The 12,269-nt window shown below is 41.5% G+C and overlaps 1 protein-coding gene across 1 annotated transcript in view; it reads left to right on the plus strand.

Moving 5' to 3' along the window:
- The first annotated feature begins 848 nt into the window (after positions 1 to 848).
- The window catches only part of znf462 (zinc finger protein 462), a 60,809-nt gene continuing 49,388 nt past the window's right edge, over positions 849 to 12,269 (plus strand). Inside the window, exon 1 of the mRNA XM_059357611.1 lies at positions 849 to 1,129. The gene's annotated coding sequence lies outside the window, so the exon portion shown is untranslated. The remainder of the gene's footprint in view (positions 1,130 to 12,269) is intronic.

Consider the following 12,269-nt stretch of genomic DNA (forward strand, 5'->3'; position numbering starts at 1 on the left):
AGCCATCAAGGCACATCAGATGACATTATAGCCGCTCAATCATGCAAGTAGACTCTTCTCCTCACTACCCACCCTCCCAATGCGTTCCCTCATGCCGCTCAACCCCCCTCCCACCCATCACTACCACCACCACCACCACCCACCCACCCATCCTCACACTGACATACATCTGAGCAGGACCCTGCACCTTTTGTCTTGGGCTCCCTCTTTGTTAGCAGCTGGTGGACAGAGCAGCAGCCTGCAGCAGCAGAAGCAGCAGCAGCATCATGTCTGTGTAATGACATACTGCAACACATCAGACGTTAATTTCTGAATTGGGAACAGAATGAATTAACACTCTTATGTTGGAAAAAAAGAAAAAACAAAAAAATAAAATAAAATAAAAGTGTATTTATTTTATTTGGGTAAAGATTATAAACCATTGGGGGAGTGTAATAATGATAAGTGGATGGAGGCAATGTGATTTTTAAACATATTATATTTTCATATATTATATCATATTTTGATATATTTATTTTGTTATAACACTGGAACGTGTCATCTATCTATCTATCTATCTATCTATCTATCTATCTATCTATCTATCTATCTATCTATCTATCTATGTGTCTGTCTGTCTGTCTGTATATGTGTCTGTCTGTCTTGTTTTCTGTCTGGTTCAAGTGTGAAGCAGCATCATCACCACCAAAGTGAACTGCAGATAACCCCATGACGTGGCAGACACAGTATGGAAAGCCTATATAAAATTCACAGAGCCCGCATGTATCTGCTGGTGGTCTGAGCCGCTGATAAGGCTTTGCAGGCTATCTGCCTTCAGTCTAGATGAAGGATGAGCTTCTCAGACATAGACGTTGTCCATCCTGCTGATGCTCCCTCGTCTCATCGTAAACTCTTGTGCACCCTCTGGTGCTTGCTAGTCTCCCAAACTTCTTTGTGTAGCCTGCTTTGCAGATTGTCTTCCTTGTCTGTGTGGTTGCTCATTATTCAGAGACAGACGGATCTCAGGTCATCTGCAGCTGCAGCAAAGGAGAAGCAGGAAAGATGGCGATCATCCATTAGACCGACCGGGCGCACGCATGAAATACGAGGACAACTTTTGGGAGGATCGCTTGAGGAGAAGATTGTACCAGTGAGTTTTTTCCTCTTGCACTATATTTCCAGTTTCGCCAAGATTTCGGCTGGGCTTTCAAGGTCTGCGAGAACGTCGGTATGGTAGATCATGGGATATAATTTGGAGAGCGCCTCGTGAATGACCTGGAAAGAGCTGATCTCCCCCCCTCCACCAGCGTTTCTCCTTTTAGTCCAGGTCCAGCCGACTTGGGAGAGGAAGCCGGGGCGATTTTAGTCGGGTGGGCGCTCCGGCTGGCACCCATGCAGCCAAAGTCAAGTGGGTCTTCTCGCTTCCCCAGTTAATATCCTTACCAACCTACCGCTTCCTCGCTATGTCGCCTTTCGGTTTGTTGTCAAAGTGACACAAGGAAATGGACGCGGCGGTGTAAAGAGGGGTCGCCTGCGTGTTTGAGCAGCATCGGAGCGGAGTGTTTTGTTATTCTGACATGTCTGGTCAGGGGAATTACTGGCCCCGGCTGTGCGTCCCCTCTCCGGCCGTGCGTGTTGTTGCGCGTTAGCTTCATGGAGAAGCCATTGCACGGATTGCTCTCCTCTCCCAACCAGCCTCCATTAGCGACACAGAGGAGCTGGCTGGCATAGCCGCTGGTCCAGTCACACACACACTCACACACACTCACTATGAAAGCCATGTCCAGTGTGAGGAAGCTATATGTGCTCTCCCCCCTCCCCTGCTCCTCTCAATTTTTAAAAAAAGAAACCTTATCTGGTGGCGATTATGAGTCGGATCTCCACAGGGTTGGAGCTACATATGTCTTGATGCTTGAGAAATGGTTGCTTTATATATTTTTATTCTCATTTTGTTTTTGCTCTCACTGCTATATTGTCCCCCCCCTGCACTGTTTGGATGCCTATTTGCTGTCACTGGTCTCAAGTCAGGTATGTCATACTAGTAGGGCTTCACCATAAAATGGAGGAAAGCAGATGAGTCTCCAAGGAGAGCCCTGGAGTCAGACAGGCAGGATCCCTCACGCCAGAACAAAGGTTGTGTTCATAAAATGATCGGCCACAACCTCTTCTTCTCCTTTCTCTTCTTCTGCTTCTTTTTCTGCCTTTTTCTGCTCGGAAGTTGAGTCTGCTACAGGAAGCAGAAGAACTCTGAAAAGTGAGGTTAGATCCTTTAGTGGGGGCTTTCAAGGTTAACTCCATGAACTTTCATTTTTGCATGATTACTCATACATTTAGTGTGTAAATATGCTGGATTTTGTTTGTTGTTGATGGCACTTTTTGGACGGTACATGCTTGTGATTGTGATGGCTGAGGGACACGTGGATGAGATAGGAATTTTAATGCTGAATAATGCAGTGTTTTGGCCATGCAGGTGGTTAATGTTCAACAAAGTGGTGTCAACACACACACTCTCTCTCTCTCTCTCTCTTGCTTCTGTGTGTGTGTGTGTGTGTGTGTGTGTGTGTGAGAGATAGAGAGAGAGAGTGAAGTAATGGCTGCAGATAGTTTCTTAAAGGAAGTTCTCAAGATGATTCTTGTTTTACTTGTTTTGGAGCTCAGCATGCTGCCATCTGCACTAAACTGCTGTTATTAATCATTTGTCAACTATTTCATTAACCACCAACTATTTTGATAATCGATTAATCGTTTTTAGTATTTAAAAAAAAAAAAAAAATCTGAATTCTCTTATTCGAGCTTCTTAAATGTGAATATTTTCTGTTGTCTTTACTCCTTTCTAACAGTAAACTGAATATTTGTATAATTGTGGACAAAACGAGACATTTCTGGATGGCATTCTGGGCTTTGGGAAACTTTTTTTAACCAACCAATCAACAATGATACTAATCATTAGTTGTAGCTTCTGTGATGGCTTTAAACCCAAAAGTAAAGTCTGTATAGTCTTTTTTCTACTAATTATATACAGAGGAGTTGGTGGGTTTTGTTGTTTATTGGGTGACACGTGTGCCTGTTATTGTGAGGTTATTTAGTCGCTTGTTTCACATTTATTTAAAGACTTTAAAAGTTGTTTAGGTGAACAGATTTGGTGATTTATGAAAAAGCTCGTGTTGTAATGCACTCTATGTCCACTGTACAGCCTTAGGTGACTTTTCACACATTATATCCTAAAGGTGTTTGTTGACCAGCCTGTCAGGAGAGAGAAGGAGGTGTGTTTGCCAGCTGTAGTGTGTGTGTGTGTGTGTGTGTGTGTGTGTGTGTGTGTGTGTGGCTGTGCTACGCTCTGCAGTTCCCCTGGCCACTGTGTGAAATCTTGCTGACAAGGAGACTGTGAGCTTGACACACTGTGCTGCGACAATGCTGGGGCTGAGAAGAGCAATCAAAATGGTGGCGATGCTCCTTCTCCCTGGCGTGGCAGGGCAAACAGGTTCTCAAGGAGGAGCTGATAGAGGACGGCCGGGCAGGAATCTGCTGCGGTCGACACATTTGTCTCACAGACGGGTGCAATGGATATAGTCTGTTGGATGGTGGATGTTCTGCAAATGAGCCCACTGATTTACCTTTGGATGTTTCTCTCTGCACAGATTGTCTCTGGGATACTGTCTGCTGTGCACTCAGACTTCCTGTAGTAACTTTCACAAACCTTCAACACGTTCTTGACTCTGTCTCAATTGTAAAAGCTTATTCTTGATACTCTGGAAGCTAATCTGTGTGCTCAGGTTTTCAGTTCAACTCACTAGCTAAGGTCATGGGGGTCGGGCTGTTTGCTTTTGCTGTGGCAGAGAAAGCATTTCTAGTACTCATGTAGTGTAGTGTTGTAGTGTTGTAGTCCACCAAGGATGGATTACTCACAGCTCAGGGGCCCCAGACTCTCAGAGGCCCCGGCTTCTCTGTGTGGCAGTTACTCTATTGTAATTAGATTAATTAGAAATGTGTCTGTTTATTTACACACTGTGGCTACTTTATTAGGAACACTGGTACAATTCAATGCAATCCAATACAAATATTCTGCTATAAAATTTCTTGACTTTATCATAGAGATGATAATTCAGTAATTGACATTATCGATTCTGCTTATCGGCCCAATTCTTTATCATTCCCCTTACTGATTCCTGATCACATTTCCATGTGGAAAAAGCAGGTTGACAGGTTTTCAGTAAGAGAATGTTTGTTTTAAGTAAAGCGACCTCAGAACCATTCAAGCATGGCACTTGTATCGCCAAATAACATACCTGGAATTTAAGCACGTTTTGTAGAAAGATGTTTCAGCATATTGCTGGTGTTTCCATCCTCACTGAATTTACCATTTTCATACAAGCAGCACTGTTCTCTTGACATCTTTATTTGTGAATTGAAGCCATGCTTTGGACCGTTTCTTCCTGTCTGCCATGAATAAGTCTTGTTATAAGCTTAAAGCGGCGTAGACATCATTGTTTTGCATTGTGCAACTGACAGAATAACGTGCTATCAATGATAAAAGTAATTAATACACTCTGAGGCATATTATTGTGAAGGTTTGGACCATTTGTAACCGTCTTCAGTAGAATCAGTTCTTATATCCCATCTCTACTCTTACTATTGAGGTCATAGTAAGTGGTGGTGTTGTATTGGACTGCGTTGTAATCAAAGGTGCTTCTTATATTCTGCCCCCCTCATGTATGTATAGTAAAGCACAAAAACAATAGAAACTATAAAAATGGAGTCCAGTACAACACCTCGGTGAACTATGACCTCTATAACAAACTTATTATTAATGTTACACATTTTCAACAGTGTCACCAAAAACTAGAATATTATAAACTTCATAAAGGTAGAATTTATGATATAACTGTTCTATTGAATTGCAATATATTATACAGGTGTACCTAATACAGTAAAGCACCACTAAAGTCATTTAAAAGCTGAAATATAAAGGGCCTTAAGGTGGCGCATGCCTGCATTTAATTGTAAAACTGATCAGATTAGTTGAATAGTCAATTATTTGAATGAGGATTTGCTGCTTTTTCTATTTTATATCATTGCAAACTGAGATGGTATTTTGGTCATATACTAATAGTAAATGGAATATTATTGGATTTTAGACTGTTAATTAAATGGGATAAGATGAGATAATGTGGCCTTGACTAGTGGACAAAGACAAAAAGATGAATTGAGAAATAGCTAAGTTGCAGCCAAATTGGATTTAGTATTTCAGATATTTGATTCTGCTTCCATGATGCATTTTAAAACAAATTTGCGTTTTAATCAATTTAAACTAACATAGGGCTAGGTTTTTGTAAAGTAGATATACAGGTTGGTTTCTTCAGCATTTTACAGCATTGATTAATTCAATTAATAACATGCTATAAGAGACTATAAGAGTATTTTTTTCCATTGACCCCTTCTATTGTAATTTTGATGATTTTCAAAATTTGTGATTAAACATTTGTATACTACCTGGAGTGCTACACAAGCAATCCACCATCAAACTGGTGGAGTTTTTACCTTTGCATAACATATTTCATTGACATTTTTTATGCAGTTCAGCTTTAAGGTGACAGGGCAGAGCTGAACTATGGTAGATACTTTTTCGCCCCCAAAAAATTACATAACTGGATTTTTGCAAGGTATTTCAGGATTACGCTTAAAAAGCTCGACAGAGAGGACAGAGGATTAAACAAGAGAGACTTCTGTGATGGTTTGAACGCTGGAAGGAAGTGGTTGTGAAGCTCATCACTCACTCTGATACTCTTTCTGTGTCTCTCACACACACACACACACACACACACACACACACACACACACACACACACACACACACACACAGACACACACACACTTACCCCTCCCTCATTCACTCACTCACATTGGGTGATGCACTTCTCCATTCTTCTCTACCTGGGGCAGTGAAGAAGGCCAGGGAGACGCACAAAAGCAAATTGAAATGCTCCAGTGAGTGCTTTCTTGACATGATGCATGGCTCATGAGATGCAGCCGGGCTCTGCTGCTACACTTGTAAGTACGCTGAAACACACAGGCCCCAGATCCACACACAAAAAAAACACTATACAGCACAGCAAAAACCTCAATGTTATCTGCTTGTGTTTTACTGACCTTCCTGGCTCCATGAACATATTTCTTTCATGATTTAGATATTTGATTTGGATATGAAAGCACGGCATTGTTACAGTAAAAAAAAAACCTGCCAGGATCCTTTGAATAATTGAATACTGTGTAACTGGGCCTATTTGAAAAACTAAAAAGCAACATCATGTCAGGGTTTTAGTGGAACAAGGAAGTGGCTTGCTAGAGGTGTCATTCCAGTTTCTGTTGTCAGTTGCCACGTTACACTGCTGCAGAACTGGTTCCTCCTCTCTGCTTTCCACCAGAACATCAACAGTTCAGCGTCACCTTTCCCCTCCTGGAAAGAATACGCAGCTCAGTATTGCTCACACTTGTGTCTATCTCTGCCAGTCTATATAGTGGGCCATAGAAAATGAAGACTTCAGGTATAAAGTGGCTGAGCTGATGAGACAGTTTGTCTAGTGAGATGAATTAAGCCATCTACGCGGCATTCTCAGGTTTCCAGCCTGAATTCAGGATTAATGCCCGTCTCTTATAAGACACAGTGAACCAACTCTGTCAGCCTCGAGCTGCCTGTGGTGGAAAAAAATCCTGAATTCTTTGGAGACGCCCGTTCCTTGGGCAGTGTGGTGCCACCGGACAAGGCCTTCATTGAGCAGGAACAGGAGTGGTCTTGTAGAAGGGATCCACACTGGCTCAGCCTACGAAGCAACAGAGCTGTCCAAGGACGATTAAATATTTAAGAGCTTGGAAAGGAGGTCTCAGTGGTAAGTTAATATTGATGGGTCTCTCATCTTTCCCTTCTCAAACTTGTTGAGCTGCCTCAAGAGGTCGGTTTGGTGAACCTGGAGAGGAACCTCACCTCTTCTCTTCTTAGATAAACTTACCAGTAGCTTTGAAGGAACACTTCATCCTTAAAATTGCAATTATTTTATATCAATTACTCACCCCTTGTTGCCTTGAATTCTTGAAGAAAACATTGGTATTCTTGAAGAAAACATTGGTTTTCTTGCGCGGTTAACAGAGAATCTGAAAATGGCAGAAAACTGAATGAATTGAACTAAATGGCAGCAGCAAAACTAAATCAAAACATTAGTTTAAAACACACACACAACTCGTCCAGTATAATCCAAGTTTTATTCATCTTGTTGTATGCTCAGCACTTCCGTAACACATGCTTTTTCACCATCACCTGATATGCAAATGTTCATTTTAAGGGTGAAGTGTTCCTTTAAGAAGATGTCCAAAACAAATGTTGGTCATCCATTGTTTTTGGGAGCCAACCTGACTCAGTTTGCCGTTTCTGCTCTTTTTTTATTGCTTCCCGTGTCCTCTTTTGGTCACTCTGAAATACTTCCATCCTGACTAGCTTGTAACCTCACCCACTCCCTGTAACTGTAGGAACTGCCATGTCAGGCTTACAAGGAAGTCAGCATTGCAGTGTTTTCTGGCAGTTGTCCACTGAGCACCACTTACAAGAAACCCTCAGTGAATCTCGCTGCCTTTTCTTGTAATCTTTTTTTTTTCTTTTTTTTTTTTGGTGAATTGGGTAGAACTGGAGACTGAAGGCATTTCAATGGATACAAGGAAAACAGGGATGGTTTTTAGGTTTTTGATTGAGGTGAGGTTTGAAGGTGGTTTTGCTCATAGCAAGAAGGAAATCACATCGTACAAATAATATACTTTATTGGATTGGAGTTCGGTTTGAGAGCTGACTTTGTGTCCCCAGTTACCCATATATGTTGTTTGAGATGATGCAGAATTCATTTGAGACAGCAGCAGATTGATTTGCGTCAGGAAATGGTTTCCTTGGAGAGATGGACTACAAGGCCGCAAGGAATGTAAGGTTTCCTGGAGTGATTGTCTTTGTGGAAAAACACTTCCTGGTTTCTCTCCAAGATCTGTCCTTGGACATCCTTCACTTGCCCGACTCTTCAGCGGTGTTTACTTAGCCCATGAACCCATGGGTCTCTGTTTGAGACGACTGAATGCAGCAGCCTCATACTGTACGCCTGACTGTGAATGTGTATGGTTCATGTATTGTGTGTGCGGAGAGGCAAATAAATTATTTTATTTTTTTTTAGCCTACTTGTGTACAGTTCTTGATAGAATTCGTTTTCTGAGAATTTTTCTCTTCCAGCTCGAGGGAAGAAACCTCTTGAGAAAACCAAATATATCTACCTATTCCTTCCAATATAAAATTGTAAAAATAAGCACGCCTAAGGCTATTAATTAAATTGTGCACTTAATCATTTGTGGATGGAATATTTAATCATGTTGCTGCGGGTTGCCCCAAGTTTTATCTTTTTATGCTTTTCAGTGTAGAAAAAGGATTTTTATCAGTCGTAGAAACATGTTTACTGCAGAACATGTTGGGTCACCTGTGTTTGATGTTGTCTACTGAAGCTTTACACATATCTTCTGAAAGTTTGGTACGACAGGGTGATTGAAAGCTCCATATTTATAGGCACAGCCGTCAGATCTCTCTAGTACGTTGTCTTCAGCTTGTGAGGAACAGCAGAGCCGCACTCTAGGTGGCCATCTTTTGCAGCAAACAAAAAAAACAAAAAAACCCTCACACATCTCATTTCTGCTTTTGCTGACTGCCATGACAGTCAGCAGAGGAACAGACAGGAGGGGAAGCTGCTCGCTCAGGTCCGTGCTCTTAAAGTTAAACACTTCCATCTGTGTAACGAGATAGCGGAGCGAGCGGAGGCAGCAGCTCCACTCAGCTGAGCAGGACAGTCAAAGACCTTGAGGAGCACAAAATGGTGGATGGCCATGCCACTGATACTCCAGCGTGATTGGCAGTGTCTCCTTGGCCACAGTGGGGCTGGCTGCATGAAATGGAGTCCTCTGTGTGGAGCGTTGGCCCAGCCTCAGCTCTGATGCAGAAGATAATTCTGTCAGCCCCGAGAGAGAGTGAGAGAGAGAGAGAGAGAGAGAGAGAGAGAGACGAGAGAGCAAGCCAAGTGAGGTGACTGTACAGTACTAAAAGAAGGTTGAGCTTCCAGAGAACTCAAACCATGCACGTCTGCTTGCTTCCACCTCTTATCGCCACTCTAGCACTTGATTTCCTGGGTTCTGACTTGTGTTATTAAATGCCTTTTTATTTTTAATTTGTTTTTTTTTTTGTATTGAGGAGACACACGGTGGCAAGAAGAAAAGAATGGCTTAGATGAAAAGATTTTTGGGTATTGTTAACATGAACCAACGGAGCGGCCATGTAAGGGCATTCATTATCTAACCTTCACACCCAGCAGGCTTTAGCTCAGGGATTTACTAGCCCTCTGTTTTTTTGTTGCTTTGCAAAAATTTCAGGCTTGAAGGTCACATAAATATCTCATGATTAAAGGTAATGCAGGAGATATAAAAGACTGTAAGCAGCTACGTTTTGCATGTCTTGTTTTTTGTCTTTACGGTGAGTTTTCACCATTACAACCTGAGGACAGTGGCCACATGGAAAATGGCCATTAATGCTTGTCTCCTCCTAATCTGCTTGGTCATTATCTTCTGTGCAAAAGAAGGCAAATGTTGCTACTGCGTGCTCTGTATTGCAGCCGTCCCCCTTTTCAGAAGGAACAATCCGAGCCCTTTGCTGAACACAAAGCCTACCCTTGGAGCAAGGTTACTTGTACCACGATGGCCAGCTTCTTGGTTTTTTCTTTTTTTTTGGTGCAGCTTTACAGAGAAACATTTCACAAATTAGTAAATTGGCTGTCTTTGATTGAGAAAGGAACTGTCTGGTTTGGTTGGCAGAGAGCGAATATAAAGCAGAGAGTGAGTGCTGCGATATTAAGTATTAAAGGCCGTCTGACTGGGTGGGTGATGTCAGGTAACCATCTGTCAGAGGAGGACAGGCTGACACATGCACCGTCTGACCTTGCAGTATGGACGACGCGGACATAAAATAGAAAACTATCATCTCTTCCTGGGATTAGCATAGTGTTGCAACTGGGAGCCATACTTAAGGCATTCCTCCCTCTCTCTTTCAGCTTCTCTGGCTCTCTGTTTGATGTGAGGTCTTGCTTGAAGGCCTCAGTCAGCAGAATACTTTGAGGCCCAAAGATCAAAATCCCGCAATTCTCTAGACTCGTCCTTTATTACTGAGGTGACACATGTTAGTTTCATGCAATGCATTGGCTTTGATGGTGAATAAGATGATATCCCAAGCTTGAGACTGATATGAAAACCAGTTTTAAGGGGCAATGATACTGTATAAACACCCATAAAAAAATCTGGTTCTGCATCCTCTTTATTTTCTTGTATAAGACTTGCATTGAATCAACTTAACGGTATTATAACATTACAAATGTTTTCAGCAATTTTCCAACCTAGAGATGACTCAAATTTTAATCAAGGCTCTGTTTCATTTGGTCATCTGTCAATGGCGTCATATCCTCTTTACATGTATTGGCATTGTGGTTGCCCAAAGCTTGTTTTCCAGATTTAAGCCACACTTGTACCATATACTTCTTCTCATTTTGGTTGTTTTTAACTGTGTATTTTAACCAGATGAAGATTTTTAGTAGTCAGATGTCTTGATCTTAATTTATCTGAGAAACAAGCTGAGCTAAAGTTAGCAGCAGCTGTCTGCCAAACTGCATTGGAGAAACACACATTTTTAGCTTGAAACTGCTTTATTCAGTGTTTTATTGATTTTAATCACCAGGTCCATTTGTTTTAGAGAGGCGGAGACCTCTGCGGATAATTGGGCTCCCTCAATGATGAAAAATGAAGGAATCCTAACCGGGAGAAACTGACTGAAGGTGCTTCAGGTCGCAGTTTGACCATACCAAAACCTCGTCTGCTGATATCGTTTTGTTTGAGAGACCCCCTAGCGGCAGAAATGACATATTGTGCATTTAGTAGTATGGCGGTAAGCCTACATGATCCTTTCCTTTGCACAGAATCCTTCAGGGTCGCCTCGGCCTGCAGCAGTGAAGTGTTTCTTTTAAACGCCCTCTGAATGTGACACCAGTGAAGGTCAGGCTGCAGACAGATCAGCATAGCTCGCTGGACTGCAGTGTGTGTAAGGCTCTGCACCTGTATTTACCAGTCCTCTGAGACAATCGGGGGTTATTGAGCTGCTTTCCTGAACATTCACCAAAAAATACTTTTTTTTTCTGATTCACTCAGAAAAGTAACCAGTGAAAGAAAGTTACTCTCTACACATATGCACATACCTTATTAACTGTGGGTTATAATTGTGTTGGGATTAATTTAGTTGCATTGAAAATCGAGAAGTGAGCCACTTTTGCTTAAGTGAAGTGATTCAAATTAGATCAAATAATCTGGATTTTAAATGGCTGTCAGTGCATGGACAGCAGGGAGCCAACTCAACATTTTTGAGATAAAATTAGATTTAGGACCCTTTAATGTTTTCTGGAACATAGTGAAGACAAACTTGAAGACTTGGAGGAATTATGGCACCATCAGGACCTTATCTAGATCAGGTCATCCTGCTATGATGGATGGTCATGTAAAGAGGAAGCTTTAAAGGAAAAACTACCAAGAGGCCAACAGCAGCAAGCTAAAAATAACTGAAGGACTGTATAGCAGAGTCTGTCCACAACGTGCACTTCACAGAAGTTTCATGTGTTTTTAACACTTCTGAGCTGAGTGGTCGGACTACCTCTCACCAAAAACCACATGGTAACTTTGCAGCCATGTGGTTAATTCCCATGACAGGAAATGGAACTTGTGATCACATGAAACTAAGGTTCAATGTTTTGATCTTTACTCCTAAATACAGAGCAATGGTACTTTGAGTACTGGTCAAACAATGCCGACTGAAATGCACAGTGGTGGTCCATAACACTACACAGCTGTTATGTAGGACAGAAGACAGACAGAAGGTGAAGAGAACAGGATTTTTCATTTCACTAAAAGAAAGTATCCTAAATCCACATACAGCATGTATGCAGTTCTTAAGAAACAGTAGAGTTTCTTTCAATGTAAAATGCAAAACAAATTTAATAAATGTTAAAAAAGAGGACACACACACACACACACACATAAACCGACAAAACCTACTGAAACTTCCAAACATATTTCAATAAATAAATAAGACTAATATAAATTAAATCAAACATGTTGTAGTGCACTGCCACAACCTATAACATTACTAAACTATTCAAAATTTTTGGTATACTACATTCAATATATTTCAG

Source organism: Centropristis striata, chromosome 19, assembly GCF_030273125.1.
Source record: "Centropristis striata isolate RG_2023a ecotype Rhode Island chromosome 19, C.striata_1.0, whole genome shotgun sequence".
In the NCBI taxonomy this organism is placed as follows: Eukaryota; Metazoa; Chordata; class Actinopteri; order Perciformes; family Serranidae; genus Centropristis; species Centropristis striata.